At 50.4% G+C, this 24,138-nt stretch overlaps 1 pseudogene; it reads left to right on the top strand.

Moving 5' to 3' along the window:
• The first annotated feature begins 1,605 nt into the window (after window positions 1-1,605).
• Window positions 1,606-24,138, top strand: part of LOC144108673 (uncharacterized) — a 93,761-nt pseudogene continuing 71,228 nt past the window's right edge.

Genomic DNA, 24,138 nt, shown 5'->3' with positions numbered 1-24,138 from the left:
GTGAAACACAGTTCTAACACTTGCGTGAAAATGGAGCCTACAATATGCGAGAATTCTAAATAGAACTCCGCAGGAAGGCAATCTGGCCAGGCGCTGGGCCTCGTTTCATGGAATCTAATGCCTCCTTGATTTCACCTGACGTTGGCGGAGCCATAAGGCCATCAAGAAGTTCAGCGGCAACCTGCGGCAAGCCTGCAAAAAATGGGTGTGCGGAAACATGATCGCGACCAACCAGAGTGAGCGACTGAGCAATATCCCGGAGATGGACGAAAAACGCACTGAAATTCCTGCCAACTGGTTTGGCCACAGCCCTGGCGGAAGATGTAAAAGCAGGGGCACCTTGAGCGCAAAAAAGCTCCTGGCGTGCAAACCGAAGCACCTCAGGATCAGCCGTTGGGCTGCGTCGACAACGCCATGCCGCCGCTGCCAAACATGATGATCGTAAAAGACGTCGAAGACGCTCCGAAAGCTCCTCTTTCCATGCGCACATAAGCGACGATGGCGACGGGGTGCGCTGAGCTATACGCAGCTTCGCCGTCACTACATGGACCTCAATGAGACGCCAGCCGTAAGGCCTCGACCAAAAGCGGCGCCATGATGACGCCACGGCTCCTTCAGACGGTCCCAGGCACGGCCCCAACAACCGAAAAACGCAAGACCCGCCTTAAGCCTGTTTCACATGGTGCGACGGGAACGAAAAATTACGGCCCGGTCGCACTGTCGTTGCGACGGTAATCGCAGCCGCCGTTTCACATGACAACGATGAATTCAGTCGGTGCCGTCGGCACCAGCGCCCTAGCGTCGGTGCGACCTTTCAGTGGCCGAAATTTCTTCGGCTGCAATAAATGTCAAACATCGTGGCAGGCGTTGATTTCGTAATCATGGGTAATAATATTGAGCTGTGATGTATTCTTAAGCTCAATAAAACGTTTTCGAGATTTTCCTGTCATGTCGCTGAGCTCCTATTGGCTGACTACTGTGGCCATCGCTGCGACCGCACCGACGCTGCGACAATGCGACCAACTTGTTGAAAGTCTGTCGCAGTGGCCCTGCGACGAGAACGACGCGCATTTCTGTCGCACAGCGGCAGAAATCGCACTGCGCTGCGGCAACAATCGCATCATGTGAAACGGCCTTTAGTCCTTTTCTCGTGCTGGGGTCGTGAAGGATGCGCTCATCCAAACGCCGTGGTCTGTGAGGAGACACTGCAGCCGCCGGAACCCTGAGTGACGGAAGAAAGGGGCGATGGTGTGATATGTATACCGGCGAGGATGGCAGCGTCATTACGTTAGCAGCACACACTGTCTTAAAAAGGGATTCGGACGCCAGGCAACCGGAGCGAGCGGACGCATGTTCGATGAGCTCCGTCGAACACGGCCACTCTAGCCCAAGTTTGGACCGTCAGTGCACAAATCATCGTTGGAATCAACTATCAGCGTGACAAGGAGTCTAGGGGGACCGCAACTCTCGAAGGTAGGCACGCGATCTGCCTATTTCTCGGTGGCCACGCGGGATTGTTAGGCCTAATCGCTCGGCCTACTCGTAGGCCCAGCAGAGGAGAGACTTTCTCGGCGGCGTTTGCCGCAAAGGAACATGAATAGCTCGATGGAATGTGTGGAGGGGGAAACCATCGACCCTGTAGAACTGAAGACAGGGGCGTGGTTCACCAAGAAAAAGGGCCGCGTGGTGCCCCTCGGAGATGAAACCCGGGCCGCTACCAGGGATGGGGAGGAGCGGCAGACTACAGGACATAAGGCCGCCATCGGAAGGAGACTGGCGGCAAAGTCAGGGGAAAGACAAGCAGTGCGGATGCCCAAGGACGCCGAGAAAATAATAATACGCCCCCGAGGCGGAGTCAACCGCCTTATAAAAGGAGGAATGATCGAGCTCGCAGAATCAATTGCCCGCGCCGCCGGCATCGAGCCTAAGGACGCTGAGGACGACATCTTCTCGGCAATCGTAAAACAACAATCCATACTAATCGCCACAACCAGCGAAGAGCGTGGAAGAAGATACTCGATTTTACGCACCGTCCTTTACGACAACGAAAACATCGAGGTAACGGCGTACCCCACCATGCCTGAAGACTGTGGCAAGGGAGTTGTGCACGACGTCCCACTGCACTACTCCAATGAAGAGCTCCTGGAGCGTATACGCAGGAGAAAGGAAAACCCTACAGTACTTGGCGTTCGAAGACTGGGAGCGGCCTCTAAGTCAATACTGATCCTATTCGAGGACCAGAAGGTGCCGCGCTGGGTATATCTATCTCCCTTCGCACAAAGATGCGTCTTGTACAAGAAGAAGTATGAGGTCTGCCTCGCGTGCGGCCGCATGGGACATCGAGAAGACGTCTGCCCGAACCCGAGGAATAGGAAGTGCCGGGGGTGCGGCATAGAAAACCCTAAAGATGACCACCAATGCGAGCCGAAATGTCAGCTCTGCGGAAAAGGACACCTTCTCGGCGACAAACGCTGCCGGGAAATATATAGGGCCCCATATATCTCCAAAAAGAGACAATGGGAGAGGAAGCTGGACCAGCAGGACCAACAAAAAATGACCGATACACCACGGGCCGGCGAACGCGAGGGCCGCTCGAGAGCCAAGAAGGGTGACGAAGAATCCCGAACACCGGGAAGAAGATCCAGTTCCAATAGCAAGGACTACAACGATTTCACAGCCAAGGAGGGAGACTTCCCAAGGCTGGAGGAAAGAGCAACCGCCAACTCCATGCGCCGCCGCTCGAGTTCCGGTACCAGGAGCCGATCCAGCTCAGGGCGAAGGCGCTTTAGCTCGAGAACCTCGGCTGACTCCTCCTCCACGGCCAGCAGTCCCGGGCGCTTCACACGGGACCCCAAGGCGCCATGGGGGCCACCTGCAAGCAGACGCGGTTCGAGTGGAGGTCGAAAATCGGTAAGCTTCACAGCCAGCAGTCCCCAGGCAAATAGAGATGCAGATGAGAGAATCGAAAAGCTAGAAAAAGAGAATCAAGAACTCAAGAGCATGCTCCGCACGCTCACTGCAGAGATCCAAAATCTAAAAATGGGAAAGAGTTCCCCTCCTTCTCCACCGAGGAACCAATCGGTACCCCAAAAACAGGCACAGAAACAGACGCCCTCCCTCCCGCCTGCGAAGGCAGTAATCGCGCGCCCCGAGCCGAGGGACAACGAAGGGGAGAAAATGACTACTGAAACAATCAGGCCACCCCCGCAAAAACGCAAAGGGGATGAGACGGATCCGCTGGTGGCACTCAGAAGTAGAGTAGAAAAGAAACTAGAGGCTAGAGATGCTAAGTACGAAGCAAGATTCGAAAGAATCGAGACCCTCCTCACCCAACTAATGGGTGCAATGAATCAAATACAGACGCAACTCGCGCAATTCACTGCCGTGCAGAACGCCTTCAACGAGAGGCTAACTACATTAGGAAAGACGGTTACTCAAATACAGCAAAATGGACAGGCGCAGCAAAAATGAAAACACTCCGGTGTGGCAGTGGAACTGCCGCGGTTGTCAACGCAAGCGAGCGCTCTTGCAGCAGCACTTAGAGCAGATTGAAGAAAAACCTTTAGCTATAGCCCTTCAGGAAACGGGAAAGGGACCACCAAAATTATCGGGATATCAAGCGTTCCACAGTGACCGAGGAGAAAAATCTCGCGTCTCCACGCTAGTTAAAAGACATATAGCGGTAGTCGAGCATGAGGTCAACTCACGGGATATCGAAGCCGTATTAGTAGAAATTATCACAGGTCGCAAAGACAAGGCTAGTCTCTTCATCTTAAACGTGTTCAGCACCCCCCAGCAAAGAAAGGCACGTTTCCGCGCCCTCTTCCGCAAGGCGATTAGAGCAGCTGGAAACAACCACTCATAATATTAGGGGACTTCAATGCCGCCCACCAATAATGGGGCTACAATAGACACGATCCCAAGGGCAGACAACTATGGGAGGACATACACGAACTTGGCCTCACCCTCCTGACGGACCCTAACTGCCCGTCCAGAGTGGGAAACAGCGTCTGTGCAGACACCACCCCGGATCTCACCCTTGGGAAAAACACGAGAGACGCGGCCTGGGAAAACACGGCTCGAAATTTAGGCAGCGACCACTTTATTCTGGCTCTCACCCTCAGCAAGGGCGTCAAAACACGTCGCCTCAAAAAACCCAAGTTCACTGATTGGGACATGTTCAGGCAAATTAGAGAAAATGGTGAATCGGAAGGCGATATCCAAAACATAGAGCAATGGGCGGAGGAACTTAAGCAACAAGTCGAGAGGGCAACCACGACCCTGCGAGAAGACGATGCGCCAGCGACGGTTGATAGCAAACTCCTTCACATCTGGGAAGCGAAATGCGGCATGGAGAAACGCCTCCGGTCACAAAGATGGAACAGGAACTTTAGAAGAAGGATAGCAAGGCACAACAAAGAGATTGAGGATTACGCAGCAAAACTCTGCGAACAAAATTGGTGCAATAGATGTGACGAGATGGAAGGGAACATGAGTCTAGCTAATACGTAGTCTACTCAGACACGTGCTTGACCCTGATAATTCGAAAACCCAATCGGGCATAAGACTTACGAAAGCCAGGCACACGTTTGAGGGCTCGGACAGAGAACTCATGGCAAAATTAATTAATATGTACATAGGAGATACGAAAACATCACTCCTGCCGGAGTACGAAGGACCCCCAAACGAGGCCCTAGACGCGCCGATCACGGAAGCGGAGGTTCGCGCCGAAATATTAGGCCTAAAAACAAAGTCGTCCCCTGGTCCAGATGGCATTACAAACAAGGTCCTCCGAAACTTGGACGATAATTCCATCCGCATGCTCACCAAATACATGAACATCGTATGGGGCAGAGGCCGCCTCCCACAACAGTGGAAGACGGCAAACGTGATTTTAATACCGAAGCCGGGCAAACCCCCTAAGCTAGAAAACTTACGGACAATCTCTCTAACATCCTGTATTGGGAAATTGATGGAGCGGGTAGTCCAAACGCGCCTAACGCGTTTCATGGAGCTCAACGATCTGTGGCCGCACGAAATGGTAGGGTTCCGACCCGGCCTGTGCACACAAGATGTAATGCTCCGCTTGAGACACGACATCATAGAAAATAGCACCAAGGACGCGAGGGTAATATTAGGTCTCGACCTGACGAAGGCCTTCGATAACGTAAAACACGCGGCAATCCTCTCTGGCCTCCGAGAGCTGGGGATCGGAAACAAAACGTACGGCTACATAAAGGACTTCCTGTCGGGTAGAACGATAAAAATAAGATTTCAGGACATTGAATCCCCCACCGTCAAACTAGGTAGTAGGGGTACGCCGCAGGGTTCAGTGCTGTCCCCATTCCTCTTTAATGTTGCCATGCGAAATCTCCCGGCAGAATTGATAAAAGTGGAAAACTTGAAATTCAGCATGTACGCGGACGACGTCAACCTATGGGTCACCCAGGGCAGCGACGCGAACATCGAGGAGCGCTTACAAACGGCAGCAGACACCGTAGTGTCCTATGCGGCTGAAAGGGGCCTCTCGTGCGCTCCCCAAAAATCGGAGCTCTTTGTCTACAATCCGAAGGCGCTCAGGCACAAACGCCAGATAAACATCAACATAACAGTAGAGGGCCAAACAGTGCCAAAAGTCGAGCAGATTAGGATCCTGGGGCTATTTCTACAAGCGGACGGGTACAATGATACAACGATAAAGAAATTGAGTGCGTACGCCACGCAAGTCATGGGTCTGTTCAGGAGAATCGCACTCAAGGGTCGAGGCCTTAAAGAACGAAGCCTCCTGAAACTAATGCAGGCTTACATCACTAGCCGCATATGCTACGCCACACCATTCCTAAACATCAGATCGGACGAAAAGCAGAAAATAGACGCACTCATCAGACGATGCGTGAAGAGGGCTCTGGGACTCCCCATCTCGACCTCTACTGAACGCCTCCTCGAAATGGGTGTGCACAATAATTGGACGGAGCTAGCGGAGGCTGTGCGCATGGCACAACTGGAAAGATTAAGCAAATCTACCACGGGAAGAACCATCCTTGGCTGGGTGGGGCTGCAGTCAGACAGGGGGACATGCCAACACGCGGACATTCCACGAGGATGCCGCGAACACATAACAGTGCCCCCGCTACCTAAAAACATGCACCCCACATACAACGGGGAGAGGAGACGGAAGAGGGCCGAGACTCTCGCAAAAAACGAGGACAAAATAGGGCCGAAAGGAGTCGCCTACGTGGACGCGGCTAGCGGAAAGTTGGGGGCGGCGGTGGCTGCGGTCGTTGACGGCCGCGGCGTACCCGTCGCCGCCGCTTCCGTTAGAAGTCGAAACATAGACACGGCCGAAGAAGTTGCAATAGCGCTCGCTTGCGTTGGCACGGAAGCCAGTACGATCATTAGCGACAGCAAAACAGCTGTCTGGAACTTTGGAAAAGGGAGGGTCTCGAAGGAGGCAGTCAAAATCTTGGAAAAGGGAAAACTCGATAGACGAGTTCGAATAATTTGGACCCCCGCGCACGAATCCGTCCCCGGCAACGAGGCGGCGCACGAGCTAGCTCGAGCACTCTACTTCCGGGCAGCCGCAGAGCCGCCTGGTTGCGAAGGGACGGACGAGAGGCTGCAGACATACAAAGAGATCATAGAGCACTATAGACTTGGTAGACGGTCCCTGCCACCACCGGACCGAGCGCTAACAAACAGGGAGGCAGTCGCATGGTGGCGCCTGCAAGCTGGGAACTTCCCGAACCCCGTCTGGCTCTACCACACGCAAGTGCAGGAAAGAGCCGACGATAAATGCGCGACATGTGGAGAGAGGGGTACTTTAGACCACATAATCTGGCAATGGCCTGGTTCCCCGGGCGCCAAGGAGAACATAAGAAGTAGAGAAGCCTGGGAACTGATGCTGCAAAGCGAGTCCCTCGCCCACCAGCAGCAAGCCATCCGCCTGGCGGCTAAAGCCGCGAAGAAACACTGTCGCTTCGCCTGTCTTTAGTCGCGGAGACCCCGGCCCCCGTTCTCCAGGCCTGCGTGCCGAGGATGGGGAGTAGGCGGTCTCCTACATCGGTGGAAAATAAAGTTCTTACTCACTCACTCACTCACTGTCTTAGAAAAGCCCGTCGGTACATACGGCATGTCTAACCTGCTCGATGTTAATCCGCGACGCCAAGTCCACAGAAATACTCTGCCATACAGGAGTTCATAAACGTCTGTGAGCATAAACTGGTTGACTAGGGGGCGCAACTCGCGCGCATTCCAGCCTGGCCTGCCCCTACAAGAGCCCTGCACATCAGAGAACGTATCGAGCACGCAGTTGAAATCGCCCAACACCATGACGTTACGTTCTCCAAGAAGATGCACATCTCAATATTTAATGATTGAGTTTACCAAAGTAGAATGCGGAGGTGCATAGATGCAAAGAATTATCATGCTACGTGCCTTAAACGTGCAGTCGAACGCCAGCGCGTCCAAGCGCATCGTAGGTAACAGGATGGTCTCGCAAGGCGGTGGATGGATGGATACAGCTGAACCCTTTAAATCGGGCGGTGGCTCAAGCCACCTAGCCATGACATGAAATTTTACTCTTCTCTTGATTTTAGCCACCACCACCACCATCATCATCATCATTTATCGGCCCTTAAAGACCCCTGGAAGGGGCATTACATAAGGGGGGGGGGGCGGAACATCGAAAACAACAAAGTAGGTCACTGTCAAACATTGACACAATCAGTGATCAGCAGGATATATGCAACACCTTTAAATAAGCATTAACAAATTATAAAAACAGCAACAGTAAAGAAAAAACAGAGGCAAACAGAAGCAGGCAAGAAATTCTCCACATCATGTTTTCAAATGGGATGTCAGCAACTGCCGAAACTTATATGGATCGCGTTCTGTTACAATATGGTCTGGCAATGAATTCCATTCTTCAATGGCAAGAGGCAGGAATGACAAGTTGAATGCGTTAAAAGAGCCGTGCAGACGTAGAATGCTCATGGAGTTGAAGAGGCGGCGTGATGTTCGGAAAGGTGGAAGCAGAAGAGAATCAGATAACCTTCGCTTGGTTACTTCTACCCGCTAAAAATATACTTTCCCTTCACAGTCGTTAAACCCCAATGCCTTGGATAAATCAGCCCCGCTGCTTTCAACTGTAAGGTGAAGCTCTTTACAGAAAAGTATCAAGTGTTCAGCCGTTTCCTCCTCTCCGCACGCAAAGCACAACATGTCTATCTCGTGGTACCTGACTCTATATGTCTTAGTCCGAAAAACTCCAGTCCTGGCCTCAAACAACAAAGAACTTCCCCTACAATTATCATAGATATTTTCTTTGACAATTTCCTGTTTAAAAATCCGGTATGTTCCCAGTGCAGATTTCGTCAGCATCCCTGTTTTCCACAGAGCTCTCTCTGTTTCTTTAACCTTTTTCTTAACCTATAATTGCTGATTTGCCCCCTTACTGCTGTCCAGATATTTGCTTGTCAATTTTCTAGTTCGCTTTCTCCATTTCGTGTCCAAATTCTTTATATACAGGTATCTGAAAACTTTCCTAGCCCACCACTTTTCCTCCATCTTTCTCAATCGTTCCTCAAATGCTATCTTACTGCTAGCCTCTCTGCTCTCGAAAGATGCCCATCCCATATCACCCTGTACCCGATGATTTGGTGTATTGCCATGTGCTCCCAAAGCTAACCTCCCTACTCCCCGTTGCCTAATTTCCAGCCTTGCTTGAACATCTGGCCTCATACACAGGACCGCATTACCGAAGGTCAGGCTAGAAACCATCACCCCTTTCCAGATCCCTCTTACCATTTCATACCTATTGTAATTCCACAGTGCCCTATTTTTCATGACAGCTGCACTCCTACTAGCTTTATTCATTACATATTTTTCATGCTCTGTCAGATACTCAGCACCATTATTTAGCCCCACCCCAAGATACTTGTACTCACTCACTACTTCTAGCGTGAACTCCTGTATTCTATGCTCGCCGACCTCATCGTTAAATATTATGACTGCAGATTTTTCCTTACTAAACTTGAAACCTAATCTATCTCCCTCTGTACCTCATATATCTATCAACTTCTGTAAATCTTCCTTGTTGTCAACCATTAGCACTATATCATCGGCGTATATTAGCCCCGGTAATGACTGTTTAATACATTCTCCTTGCTTGAAAAAAGAACGGTTGAAGCCTAGTTCGCTCCTCTCTAGCTTGGCCTCCAAACCTTGCAGATACAACATGAACAACAAAGCAGACAGAGGACATCCTTGCCTAAGCCCCCGCTGTATCTCTACAGGCTCTGATACATTTTTTCCCATTATATAAGCACTCTGGTACCATTATATATACATTTTAAAATATTAATTATTCCCTCTTCCACATACAATGTGCCCAGCATGTCCCACAGATACTCGTGATTAACGTTGTTGTAGGCTCCCTTAATATCCAGATATGCTAACCATAGGGTCCTGTGTTCGTTTTCAGCAATCTCTATACACTGCGACAATGAAAACAGATTGTCCTCCAACCTCTTTTGTTTCCGGAACCCATTTTGTAGCTCCCCTAGCACCCCTTCGTTCCCCACCCAAGCCTGCCATCTGTCCTTTATAATCTGCTTCACCACCCTGTAAACCACAGATGTCACTGTTATGGGACGGTATTTGCTTATGTCAGCTTTGTCCTCTTTTCCCTTATATGTCATGTTCATTCTACTTATTCTCATTCACTATCATTTTATTTACTACCTGTGAGAATGTTCGCTTGGATTTTGGTCCTAGCTTGTTTATTAACATAATCGGAATACCATCTGGTCCTGTTGAGGTACCACTAGGAACCTTCTCTCCCCTTTCCCACTCGCTTTGCTCAAGTGAAGCTATTGCAGTAACCGGTCTATCCTCCTTCCATAAATTATGTGCAACATTTCTTTCTTTAATTTTTTCTGTCATCGTTGTTCCTATGTGTTTTATTGCTTGATCGCCCTTTAGTCGAATACCGTGATCTGTAAAAATAAACCTTTGTTCTAGCCTAGTCTTATTACTCATTCAGTTAGAAGCGTCCAGAATTTTTGAGCTGCTTTTCTAACCTCTTTATTTACTTTTGACATTCATTGGGCAACCTTTTTCTAATTTTCTCATTAATCTAATAGGATGCTTCTTTTCTACACTTTATGAACGTATCCCATTTTCTGTCTACTACAACTTCTGGTTCCCCCTCTTCATGGAATATCTGTGTTCCCTGGACGCCTCCTGACGTTTCTCTATCGCCCTCTTGACCTCCTTATCCCACCAACACTTGGGTTTGCGTCTTTTCTCTTTTAGCTTTACTCGCACCTTAGCTAGATCTAGCTCCAGTAATCGAGTTAATTTGGTATAAGTCCATTCTGTTTCACTATCTTAAAAAATTACTTTCTCAATTTGTTTGGCTGCTGCTTCCAATTGCTTTTCTGAGTAAAAATTCCCCTCTTATTGTTCATCTCGCCTCAGTCCTACTTTGGTTTCTCTTCTGAAACTCAACTTGGTACGCTTGTGGTCACTACCTAAACTTCTGGAACCATGTTCATCTATGCTCATTAGTCCTAATCTATTATACATCCTCTGTGACATTAGTGCATAATCTATCATCGAGTGGAGACTTGCTTCCTCCCATGTTATGAGCCCTTCACACTTCTCGGTACTGTTGCATAAAACTAAATCATGCCTGTCACACATGTCCTGCAGCATGCTTCCTGTCGAATCTGTGTACCCATCCAGGTCTTCTATACGTGAGTTCATGCCGCCTAATATAATTATCTCGCCCTGTCCTCCTAGCTCACTAATGTCGCTTGCAATACATTCTAACATTTTCCCTGTTTTCCTCTTTGGCATTAGCTCCTGTCCACAGGTATACAAAGCCAAGGAGCGTTTGCTCCCCTGCCACTTTTCCTTTTAGCCATAAATGTTCCTTGCATCCCTGTTTAACCCTTAGGAAATTCTTACTTTTATGAATGAATGCCTCAATTCCGCCCCCCTCTCTGCTGCCCTCTGTTCTATTGCAATATTACCATGCGTAGTCTGGGTAACAGGGTGGTTGCTCCATGTCTCTAAGATGCGTTTCCACTAAACCATATAGCCTTAAATCCTCCTGCCTTAACTGTTCTTCTATTCCTGCCACATTGCATGTTAATGAAACATATATCTGAATTAACTTGGCCCTGGTGCTTGTGTCTATTTCTTCTCCTATGGTTCCATGGTCCCTTTGATCTTGGTCCTTCCTTCTCTAGACTGGTTCCCTCAGAGCTCTGGGTCCCCCCAAAAAAGCTGTTGTCTGGCGACCTATCCTACTACCCACCTTCTTGCCAGTGGCACCACCGTGGTGAATGCCAGCCTGTGCAAAAGGGTGGGGACTGGCCTCGTACACTTCCCTGTTAACTTCCATTACCCCGTATCTTAGTCGCCGACTCATTAACCTAATTACACTGTTAGCCTCAACGATCCTCCTTTCCGTTTCACTAGCCTGCCACTGGACCTCTGGGATTGTGCATATGGCTACATGCACACTCTCAGAGGTCTCTCTAAGCCTACGCATCCCCACTTCTAACTGCTTCTCGAGATTCTGGCTCCTCCCCTTGAGCACATCGTTGAGACCAGCATGAATAACGACAAGGTGTTCGCCATCCATGCTGCCCCCACCACCTCCTGGGCTTTGGCCATTGCATCTACCATGCACTTCCCTAACTGGGCTTCCACCTGCACCCGCCTGTCCGCCTTCACTAACGTCAAAACGGCTCCCTCAACCCTCGCTACGTTCGAGTCACCGACTACCAGAACCCTCCGCCGCTCTAACCGTTCGCTTCATGACTGCGACTGTTGCCCTCCGGATCGCACTACCTGTCTCTCCCGCCGCCGTACGCTACCGTCGCGAGTATTTACCTCTCTATCTTCCCAACTCAAAGCCTGCTGCGTTACAGCACTGTAGAATCGACGAGCCTCGCCCCCCACCTGACACTGTTCCGAAACGCGGTGCCCTGCCGGCCGCGACTTGAGCGCTTCTACCTGCTCTTCTAGCTGGGCCCGCTTTTCCCGCTCCTCCTCAGCTCGTCCACAATTCGCTCCAACTGGTCGGCAATAGCCTCCTCCCTCTTAAGCGACTCGGCGACCTGAGTTTCTAATTTAGTCCGTTTCCCTCGTTCCACCTTGAGGTCCCTTTGAGTTCCTTAATCGTGGCTGCCCATTTTCCACTTTCAACATCTGAACGGCCTCCTCAAAAGGCTTACATATCCTGCACGCGAAGCTAGCCCCATCTGCCTCGGCTAAACTCCTGAATTTGGTCTCGTCTAAATAGCCCCAACGGTCGCACTCCTGGCACTGCACTAACTCCCCGTCCCGTCCACCTTGACTTTCCTAACTTGCCGACCCATCGTCCGGCCGGCTACGCAACCTAAAAGCCCGCCAAAATTCCTACACGAAAACCTTCGGCACTACGCGACGTAAAAGCCCGTGAAAATTCCTGCAGAAAAACCTTCGGCACTACGCAACGTAAAAGCCTGCCAAAATTCCTACACAAAAACCTTCGGCACACACCACTTCCTCTAGCCTTTCTACCCTTAACTCGGTTTAAAACTATCGCCCGACAACATGTACAAGCGCAAACACCAAAAAGCACTTAGCTTCAAACGTAGTCGCTGGAGCTCCGAAAAAAAAAAAGCGTTCTCCTCCGACGGCGTCAGGAGCCAAAAGCTCAAAACCGGAACGCCAACGCCGCTAGAACGCATGCCAGCCTAAGAAAAGAAAGTTCAACACGATGCAAGACAGGCGAGTTGGTGATACATACCTAAGAGAAAATAGTGCAAAAGACGGGGACAAGTGAAGAAGTGCTGATCCTGTTGATTTCTTCACATGTCCCCGTCTTTTGCGCTATTTTCTCTTAAAAAAGAAACCATCAATGTCAAACCCACGCTTATATTCCGACACTTCACTGAGGCAAAAAATTAAATTCTAGCAAGGTTGAGGATATCGCAGCCTGATGAACGACCGAAAGCGACCACCTCGACCTGCATCAAGGTCGTCTTTTAGGGAGACATTTAGAAACTTAGTGCCAGTAAACCATATCACATTTTTTCCAGCCTTTAAAACGGTGGATTTGAGGAAAAACATGGGCGTCGCGATACTAAAAGGCCTTCGTGCCATCGATACAACAATTGCTAACTTTGTCAACCAACCGGATTACGTCGGTTCATATCCTCTACAGCCATAGCTTTGGCGTCAGCAACACTGTTCGGTCCCATTTTGATGAATGAAGAGCACTGGTGGCCCTGTGCTGTGCGATGTTATTTCAAGTTAAGGAATTCAAGGTGTCGCAATTAATCCTGAGCCCTCCACCGGCGCCGCTTTTTCTCTTCCTCTACTCATTCATTTCTCCCTTCCCTCATAGAATAGTGTAGGTGCCACAATTAATAAGGCATTATTAGCGCGCTTCAATTGTTCGCGAAAATTTCCATTTGAATTGCTTTCGTATAAAATTACTTGCGAATTGTAAGGAAGTCGTCTTGCTGTTGCCACTCGGCCAACAGGCAGGCGAACCAGGCCAAAGCCCTTCGGCGCTCCAGAGCTGGACGTGGCTCGGCGCAAAAGGGAGCCCCGCGTCCCGCACCGTCGGCGAAAGGCGACCGGCAGCTGGAGGCGGACCCCGGTGAGCCCGAGTACATCCGCCAGGTCGAGGGCTGCCGCTCGACGGTGTGCCGCTGGCAGGGCGAGTACCTCGGAGGGAAGCTGGACGAGACGGTCGACCCCTGCGTGGACTTCTACAGCTACGCGTGTCCCATCCGATGGTTCCACCAGGACACCATCGCGGCCATGCCGTACAGAGTCTACGCGGCTGGACAGCTCATGTGAGAGGCGGTGTTGGTCGGCTCACGGAACCTTTACGCTGTGCTTGTTAGCCACAAGCAAGCAAGAGTTCACCATTTCCTTTAGGAAAGCCACGTTATTCCACCTAATGCAATAATTCATTTCAAGTTACCTATCTTGCTTTGAGTGGTGTTATAAAGAAAATTAACTACGAAATGTCAATCAGATAATAATTGTCTGCCCAGAATGCGCGGAAGGGAAAGATACGATTATCCGAATGTAGCGCCACTGTAGGGCTGCTTTACTATTTAATAATAATAATAATAATTGGTTTTTGGGGAAAGGAAATGGCGCAGTATCTGTCTCATATATCGTTAGACACCTGAACCACGCCATAAGGGAAGGGATAAGAGAGGGAGTGAAATAAGAAAGGAAGAAGTTGGGGCCGTAGTGGACGGCTCCGGAATAATTTCGACCACCTGGAGATCATTAACGTGCACTGACATCGCACAGCACACGGGCGCCCTAGCGTTTTTCCTCCATAAAAACGCAGCCTTCGCGTCGGGTTCGAACCCGGGAACTCCGGACCAGTAGTCGAGCGCCCTAACCACTGAGCCACCGCGGCGAGTTTTGCTATTTCAGTAATGCTAGGAATTTGAACATCTAGGGAAGAACTTGCGCGAAAAAATGCTTTATAGCTAGCACCGGTGGAATCGGCTACTCTCGCTTTCTCTAACACCGTGACGCGACTAAGAGAGAGAGTCACTCGGCCACGGTATCTTTTTCTGGACTCCGTGTCAAGCACTACAGGGCGCATTTTTTTTGAAAAAAAAAAATATGCTCATGAGAACTAACTGTAGTAAACAGAACACCGAGGACAAAATTACGCGCACCATTACCACGGGCACTAACTTTTAACAGATTTTATTTTTCGAACCATGCATATTTATGCCCAGGAATGACTGAACATCAACACCTTACATGAGCGCTCAGGATTAATGTTGCAAAGCGAACGCTTTAGATAACGTAGGCATGCCGGTAGTGCCGGAAGAAGCATATGAGCAAGGCCGTTTAAGCTACCTACTACGGAAGCATGCGTGCAACGTTGAGGACGGGCTACGCAGATTGCTTGGGAGCTCTGCATCTAATTTTAATCACAGAAAATAAACACGCACATAGGGACAAAAAAATCCTTTCCTCTTTGAGTGCGAAATCAGTGACGTAGCTCTCCCAGTGGTGAAGCGCGTAGGCTTCGCTCGGCCGAAAGAAATCGCAACACACTGGCGGGGAACGGTGGCGGGGCGGGGGGGTCTCCTCGATGGTAGCGGAAGTTTCTTCGTGGATCAAACAGCTTTGCAAGCTCTGCTGTTCCGGGTGTCACTAGCGGCATTGAAATCGCCTTGACGCTTTAGCTAGTACTTCATCTGGTAACAGGGTGTCCACCTCTACTCCTCAGATCCCGTAGAAATGCTGAAGGCGGGGGAGAAGTTTGCCGGCGAACTACGACACGCACGTTTTTCGCATAGCACCTACGAGTTTCACCGTGTGGACATCGCTTAAGCAACTTTCTTTATGTGAGACTCATCTCACAGCCCTCTTTTGAAGCGAAAAGCTTCACTACGCCAGCTTTTCGAGCCATCAGCGGGTCCGCAAGATTGACCTTGAATGTAGCTAGAGGTCATGGTGGCTGCAAGTTTCACCTTGAATGTAGGTAGAGGTCAAACCATGAGGATAACTGATGGTAGTCAGGTTCGACACATGACGTCAGCTACAGCAGCGACACCAGCGGCTGTTACACCAACTACCTCGAATTTGACCTTTGACCTTGGCGTTTGGCCTTGACCGCCGGCCAAGCGGAAAAGCGTCTGCCGGCATCGCATGCGCAGATCATGAAAGTGGGTTGTGCATAAAACTTCGGTGCACTTTGAAGCGTTCAGCGCAACTGTAGGTGTGATCAATGTGATGCCTGCCGTGGAGATTGACACTCGAACCGCTCCGCAAGGGAAGGAAAGTGAAATGAAAGTTGGTTTTGAGGAAGGGAAATCACGCCTGTCTCACATATCTCGGTGGACACCCGAACTGCGCCACAAGCGAGGGAAAATGGAAGTTGGTTTTATCTTTGGAATCCACCAGTCCCTCGGCCACAAACGTAGCCACGGAGATGCAGCTTTTCGCTTTTGACCAGGGTTAACCACAGCTAAACCACCAGCAATTTTTTTCCAGATCAGTCTTCTTGGAGCAGAAGTTTCTAGCTACATACCTTTTTCTCCATATTCAGCAGTTCTGGGCAAAATCTTTTTCAAAAGGAAAAAGTTTATGAGTGCAGTTTTTTCATATATCATAAGGTTCTGCTATTGCAACGAATATATCCGCAGCTATTCACTCGGCAGGCTTGAATTTTTTTATATTAGTGTATTTTTCATTTTGTTTTCTACGGCAGTCTTAACTATTAGATGCGAGTGATGGAAAAACTGAAAAAAGAAGATTTTCCTACGCATTGGAAGAATGAACCATTACGTTAAATAATTCCGTTTACCGTACAATATGCCACCATCCAATATTTTTGTCCAAGAAAGTTGCACATGGACACCCCGCAGGTATCGACTGGAGAACATGTTCCACAAGTTCCGCCAAGCAGACACCGCCAGCGAAGCAAGCAACCGAGACGCCAGCTTCCTCTCGCGGGCCGCTAGCTTTTTCCTGCGCTGCGTCTCCAAGGAGAGGAGTCGCGAACCTTGGCCGGACTTGCTGGACCTCTACCGCCACTAGGGCCTCGAGGTGAGACCAAACACGGCATTCGAGGTTTCCAACCATCGTAGTAGAATTGTGTATTTAGCTAAGTGCATGTCAAGGTAGTTGCTAGTGTAGTTAGAGGACTCTTGAGAGATAGACGGTAGAAAATGTGGTGCTTTCAAGCTAAGCTTTTTCTTGTGAAATATAATTAATACATTATGGTCAGAGTACACTGTGCACAATGAAATTAGCCTCACTACTCGTGAACATTAAATTTCTGCCATCTGGGCAGTGTACATCATCGGGCAGTGTACACCATCGGGCAGTGCACGCAACAGGAGCGTAGCAAGGGGGCCGGGGCCCTTAGGGTCTCAGCTCCCTCCCCCCCCCCCACCCCCCCACCCTTGAAATTTTTTCGAACTGTCACGCACCTCTGACCAAAACAACCACCGGCGCCACAAATCATTCTGGGTTTTGTCACCTACGGTGTCTTTTTCAGACTAGAAAAGACATTTTGGCGCGAACATTGCTAACTCGGGTTGGATTTCGTGGCAACACACGAACAGGACGAACAACAGGGAGCAAGCAGGACGAGCTCGTCCTGTTTAGTTCTCTTCTGTGTCTTGTCGCCTGCTCAGTTTTATGTTTTGTAATAATGTCTGCCACAATTTTTAAGACATACGAATACATTCTTTTATTTTAAAAATACATATTTCACTTGTCTACACAGTGCGTATCTAATACGCAATGGCATTGTCAATGACAATGCAGTTTTTATTGTTGCGTTTGATCCTTCCACAAATTCTATGAGGAGGCCATGCTGCAACATGAGCCCCCCCCCCCCCCCCCCGCTCAAAATTTCTGGCTACGCCACTGGCACGCAAGGTTTGTTTTTGTGCGATCATCTCATATATTTTCCGATTACGTGCGCATCCTGATCTGACGAGCATGAAATATCAATGCATGAGTGTTCAGTGCTCTAGACCTAGTGATGTCAAAATTTTTTTCTGGTGCGGATAAAAGCTGCCTCGTACATTGCTCTTCCTCTGTGTAATGACGATGCTCCCTGAAGCGGTATTCCCACCGTGGAGAGCAGCGCGGAGGGACGCCAGGCGGCAATCCCTATCTTGTATAGAATTCACGCCGACAGCCGAGATCCGATGTGGACAGCCGAGATCCGATGGGGACATGATTAGAGAGTTATAGCAAATCGTTACCGTGTTTACGTTTCCGTTTACCGTGTTAGCGGACGCCTGACATTCCGGTTGGCGGGGCTCACTCCAGAAGACGTTTTAGCGTACCGTATCACCGGTAACAAGTTACCGTTTGAAAAATATGACACACCGGCCAGTGAAAAAAGGTTCGTTCTTGACGTTCTTGACAAGTTACCGTAAAGCTAAAACGAGTGATGATGATGGCAGATGCCCAGCTTTTAATTGAAAAGAATACGGATGCATTGCAATCATTTCTATGAAGTGAGATGCTACACTTTAATAACCTTTATCTCTGCATACAAAGACGTACAGACTACACTTCAGCTGACAGTCGACTCAGCGGCTTTTCAAATGTGCCCGTGAAGCTAGACGCCTTTGCATACCTTCGCCAGTAGACAATTTCACTACGTGGACCGTAGTAAGCTTACATACACAGCGCACGCTGCGTTGCGAGTGCTCTAAAAATGCACAACTACGAAACCTGTCTCCCGTGCCGCATCGTCGCTTCATGTGTTTGGATGTAAGCACCAGTGGGGCCATCTAGTGGCAGTAAGTTAAAGCGCACCAAATCCTGGCCGGAGAGACTTTTTATTTTCTGGAATTACAGGTGAATATAGTAAGAGAATTACCAGTCTTTTTTTCGTGAGAAAAATATGAAAATATAGAAAAATATTAAATCGAGTACAAAACTGAAGAGCAGCATTGTAGTCGTTTCTATCTGGCTATGTACACGACATATAGTTAGGCTTAACTGCTCAAAAATCGGCAAATAATGTCAAAAACATGGCTTAGTTGGAACTCATTCCTCAACGTATAAGAGAGAGTTTGCATTTAAAAGCGAATGCCTTCATTTAAAGCGAGAAATGGCGCCAAAGAACGCGGCGGCGGTGCTGTATTTGGTCCGAATAGGCCGTGCTGGGCGCTGCCATGTTTGATTACGAGCGAACGCTAACTCTCCGCAGCGCTAAGAGATTCCGTAAAGTGCTAGCAAACCGGGAAGTGGCGGCGTATACGCAGATGTGGCTAGCCGGGCCCGGTGAATGGTAACGTAAACACGGTAACGATGTCCTATAACTCTCTATTGTTACTATACAAGCAACCGGCCAAAATAAGGGACGCAGCCTGGAGGATCCCGAAGACCACGCACAAATTCGCAAATTTGCCTGACGCTGCAAAAACACCGCTGCAGCCGCGCCTGCAAACAACTAACAGTAATAATTCGGCAGAGACAATTACTGCCCCTCGGTGCATTGACAGCACCCCCCACCCCATGCGTGCGTGCTTTGCGTGTGTGCGCGCGGGCAAACACACACACACACACACACGCACACACACCACTCGGAACCCGTACGACGAACGTTTGCATTACAGTTTTGGTAGGAAAACTGCTTTTTGAGGAAAGGAAAAGGCGCAGTAATTGTCTCACACCTTGGCGGGCACCTCAACCACGCCTAAGAGAAGAAGGAAAGAGTCTCAGAAGGCCTGCAATGGAAGGTGCAGACGTGTGCGGATTGTATCTTTGTCGCAAGCTGGCCTCCAGCTTTACTAGCATATTTAGGTATATTGCCACACTACTAACTCCTCTAGTGGGGCCGACCACGGCTAAACGGCATTTCCTGGCAGTTGACAACTCTTGAGCCATCTCGGGGCTAGATTATTTGTCGTCTTCATCTCTCGTGCTGCCTGCTGCCTTGCGCGTCCCAACTACGTCTTGCGCGTATAAGTAACGCAAGTATACCAGCCCTGCGTAAGTCAACTGTTGCTCGGTGACATATTTGGTGTATATAGAGGATATAGCAGTTGGGTAACGGCTCATGTACGCTGAACTCGAGGACACTCTTGACGTCAGCTCTCAACACGTTGCTACAACACCAGTCCACAAGGCGAGCCGCCCCGTGCGAGGGCTACATCCCGAATTCGGCCAACTCACAAGATTGGCAAGGGCCATGACGTCCACTACGGCTAGTCAGACAAGTCAGCTTTCCTGGAATGCCCCGCCGTTCGTCCTTCACACGCCTCGGTCTCCCCCATCGTTCCACGGTGAGAGGTTTGAGGACGTCGAAGACTGGTTGGCCAGCTTTGACCCTGTGGCGGCTTTGAACGAATGGGACGGCGAGCGCAAATTGCGGAATTTCTAGTTTGCACTACAGGACTCGGCCAAGCCGTGGTATGAGAGCCATGAAGCTTCCTTCACTAACTGGGAGGTTTTTCGCCGAGAGCTCTAAGCCACGTTCAACACCAGCGAAAGAAAGGAGAAGGCTGAAATCGCCTTGCAATCGAGGGCATAGCAGCCGATCGAGAGCGTCGCCATGTTCATTGAGGACATGACGCGACATTTCAATCGCGATGACCCTGGTGTGCCAGAGGCCAAGAAGGTGCTCCATTTAATGTGCGGCGTAAAAGAGCAATTGTTGGACAGATTGATATGTGACCCACCAAGAACAGTGGCCGAATTTACCATGGAGCGTTCGATGCAGGAACGTGGCGCGCACTATACGGTCGTCAGGCTACTGTAGCAGCCGCTCACCACTGTATACTCCTACTTCGCTTCCCAATGAGAAGCTTCGAGAGCTTGTGAGGAGCTTCGAGAGCTTGTGAAGAGCCTGGTGCTCGAAGAACTCGAGAAACTTCACTTCGAAGCTACACAGGGCAGCGTCGCCGCCTTACCGGACGTGGTCCGGGATGAAGTCCGGCGAGTTGTTCAGCCGCCACCAGCTCCGCAGCCGGCGCCCTACGTGATGACACAGTGAAGAATGAAGAACTACAAAGCAGTCCTGGGCCAGTGATGCAAGCTTTTTCTCCCGTCACTCCTATGCCTTCACTGCGGTATCCAAATGCAGTTATACCCGCCGAACCGCAGGAGTCCCGGTCCACCATGAGAAAAAGAGCACGTTTGGCGTACTCCAAACACTTGGCCATCCTGCTACCACTGCGGGGAACCCGGCCACATTCTTGGTCACTGCTCCTACCGCAGAATGGGCTTGCGGGGGTTGACCCCTGATGCAGCGAGACCGCGCTGCGGAGAACGACCCCGGGATATCAAGCAATATCTGTCCGATAACGTGCAGCCATCGACCACGCAGTGACGCCAGTACGGTCGCCACCCCCAAGACGGTTTTCTTCGCCAAGCCGCCCGTCGTCTTCTGGCCAGTTCAGGGGCAACTCTTCACATCGGGAAAAATGAAGACGGAGCCCTCCGGGGGTAGGGCCGCCGCTGTTGGACCAAGACAAGAGCCCACACCCGACGATCCGCGGCTACGATCCGACCGACGACTACTTGACCTCACGACATCAACGACGGCACGCTGTGACCGACTGGTTTCTGCCGTAATCGACGATACCCTGCTACGATCCATTCGATGACCTTACCCGACGACCACAACGACCACCACGTGCTGTGACCGACTGGTGTCTGCCGAAATCGCAGTAACCACTGATAACTGCGATGCGAGCGCACTTGTGGATACTGGCGCTGATTTTTCTGTAATGAACAGTCGGTTAGCAACGGCCCTCAGAAAGGTTCTGACCCCTTTGTCTGGGCCGCAGATCCGCACCACCGGCGGCCATGTGGTTATGCCGATTGGCATCTGCACGTCACGAATACAGATCCGCGCTGCTACTTTCTCTGGTTGCTTTGCTGTGCTGCCCGAGTGCTCCCACCTGATACTCGGTTTGGATTTCCTTCGGGAGTACGGTGCCGTTTTCAACCTTCAGGAGCTGGTCGTGTCATTTTCCACTCAGCCCCCTGTTGACGGTGATCCCGAGCCAGGCAGGACTAAGTTACGCATCTATGACGACCACGTATTGATCCGGTCAAGATCCAGGATGTTTGTTACCATAGAATGCGATAACAGCACTGGAATTCATGGCATCGCTGAAACCAACATCGCTGCTCCTTGGTCGGCAAGTCTGTGTTGCTCGAGGAATGGTTGAACTGAACAATGGTGGAACCAAACTCTTGGTGACCAATTTTGGCTGTGAACCTCAGTGTTTGCCTGTCAGAACCGCTATTGCGTATTTCGAGGAACTCAGCGAATTCGCGGGACAGCACGCTTTGCCCGGAGCCCCGGCATTAGTGGAAGAACCGGCCAATCCCATAAAATCTGACGTGAACCCGAACCTCCCATCTAATCAGTAACGCTGTCCGAAAAGCGTTATCCAGTATTTCTGCGACTGCTTTGCCTCGACCTCCAAGGTTAGGCAGATACCGCTCACAAAGCACCGAATTATAGTTAACGCCAACGAGCGGCCGTTTTGTCAGCCGCCTTACCGGATCTCTTCGAAGGAGCGTGATGCCATTCGCCGCCAAGTTCAAGAAATGCTCCAGGACGACGTGATACAGCCGTCGACGAGCCCGTTGACGTCACCTGTTGTTCTGGTAGTAAAGAAAGATGGAACCCTACGCTGCCGCTTTGATTGCAGACGTTTAAACAAAGTCGCAAAAAAGGATGTTTATCCTCCCCCGAGAATTGAAGACTTCCTGGACCGTCTGCGCTACACCAAGTACTTCTCATCGCTAGATTTACGAAGCGGCTATTGGCAAATCAAGGTGAACGAATGTGACCGGGAGAAGACCGCCTTTATTACACCGGGCGGTCTGTACGAATTCCGGGTGCTCCCTTTCGGCCTACGCTCGTCTCCTGCAACTTTCCAGAGGATGATGGACACTGTTCTTGCCGATCTCAAATGGCAGTCCTGTCTCGTGTACTTGGATGACGTTGTCATCTTCTCTGACACGTTCGAAGAGCACCTGAGATGCCTGTGTGCTGTGTTCGAAGCAATTCGGTTGGCCGGTCTTTCCCTGAAGCCCGAAAAGTGTCACTTCGCTTTCGAAGAGTTGAAGTTTCTGGGCCACATCGTGAGTGCTAAAAGGGTTAGCCCCGACCCCGATAAGACAGCCGCCATGGCTGCTTTTCCTGTGCCCACCGATAAGCGAAGCGTGCGCCGCTTTCTGGGTCTCTGCGCCTATTATCGGCGTTTTGTGCACAATTTTTCCCAGATCGCTGGGCATCTTACCCGACTCACTAAGGATTCCGAACCGTAATTCTGGGCTCTGGAGCAACAGAAGGCCTTTGAAGACCTCCGAACTCGTCTCCAAAGTATGCCCATCTTTGGACACTTCGACGAGTCAGCCGACACTGAACAGTACACAGACGCCAGCAACATCGGCCTCGGTGCTGTCCTTGTGCAGAGGCAGGATGGTCTCGAACTCGTAATCGCATACGCTAGCCGCACCTTGTCACGATCTGAGGCGAACTATACCACCACCGAAAAAGAATGCCTGGCAATTGTGTGCGCAGTAGCTAAATTTCGCCCGTACCTATATAGCCGCCCTTTCAGGGCCGTCAGTGACCACCGCTTGCTGCGTTCGCTCGCAAACCTAAAAGACCCTTCGGGAGGGCTTGCGCGCTGGAGCCTTCGACTTCAGGTATTCGATGTCACCATCGTCTATTACTCTGGCAGGAAGCACAGTGATGCCGACTTTTTGTCTCGTGCTCCTATTGGGGACCCCCGAGCTGACCTCAACGACGATTCGGTTTTTCTTGGCGCCATCTACACGTCGGTTGTCATTCAACACCAGAGACGACAGTGAACTACGGCCCCTCATTGAGTATCTGCAAAGAAGCGCTCAGTCTCCCCAGCGAATCTTCTCGCGCGGGCTGTCGTTCTGTTTACCTGACGGCGTTCTGTATAAGAAAAAATACAGTCCAACGGACGATGTCTGTCTACTCGTCGTGCCTACGGCCCTTCGCGACGAATTCCTGCAGGCCAGCCATGATGACCCATCTTCTGGTCACTTGGGTTTTTGTCGAAATTTGGCACGAATACGGCAAAAATACTACTGGCCGATGGTTGCTGAAGTTGTGAAGGGTTACATAAGAAATTGCCTCGAGTGTCAGCGTCCCAATACGCCGCCGACTAAGCCAGCCGGCCCACTCCAGCCTATTGATCCGCCTCAGGTCCCTTTCCATCAAGTCGGCATGGACTTACTCGGCCCATTTCCGGAGTCCTCGCTGGGTAACCGCTACATTGTGGTCGCCAGCGACTACCTCAGCCGATACTACTGTGAGACTAAACCTCTTCCCCGTGGTACTGGTGACGAAATTGCTAGCTTTTTCGTTCAAAACAATGTGCTTTGTCACGGTGCACCCGCCATCGTTTTAACTGACAGGGGAACAGCGTTCACCTCGGCCTTTATGCAGGAGGTTATGCGCCTGAGCGGCACCAGTCACAGCAAAACAACCGCTTACCACCCTCAAACGAACGACCTCACCGAACGGCTCAACAAGACGATCGCCGACATGATCTCCACGTATGTCGACGCGGACCACCGGAACTGGGACGCCATACTCCCTTATGTCACCTTTGC

This window comes from Amblyomma americanum, chromosome 10 (genome assembly GCF_052857255.1).
Source record: "Amblyomma americanum isolate KBUSLIRL-KWMA chromosome 10, ASM5285725v1, whole genome shotgun sequence".
Classification (NCBI taxonomy): domain Eukaryota; kingdom Metazoa; phylum Arthropoda; class Arachnida; order Ixodida; family Ixodidae; genus Amblyomma; species Amblyomma americanum.
This window is presented reverse-complemented; position numbering and strand designations above follow the sequence as displayed.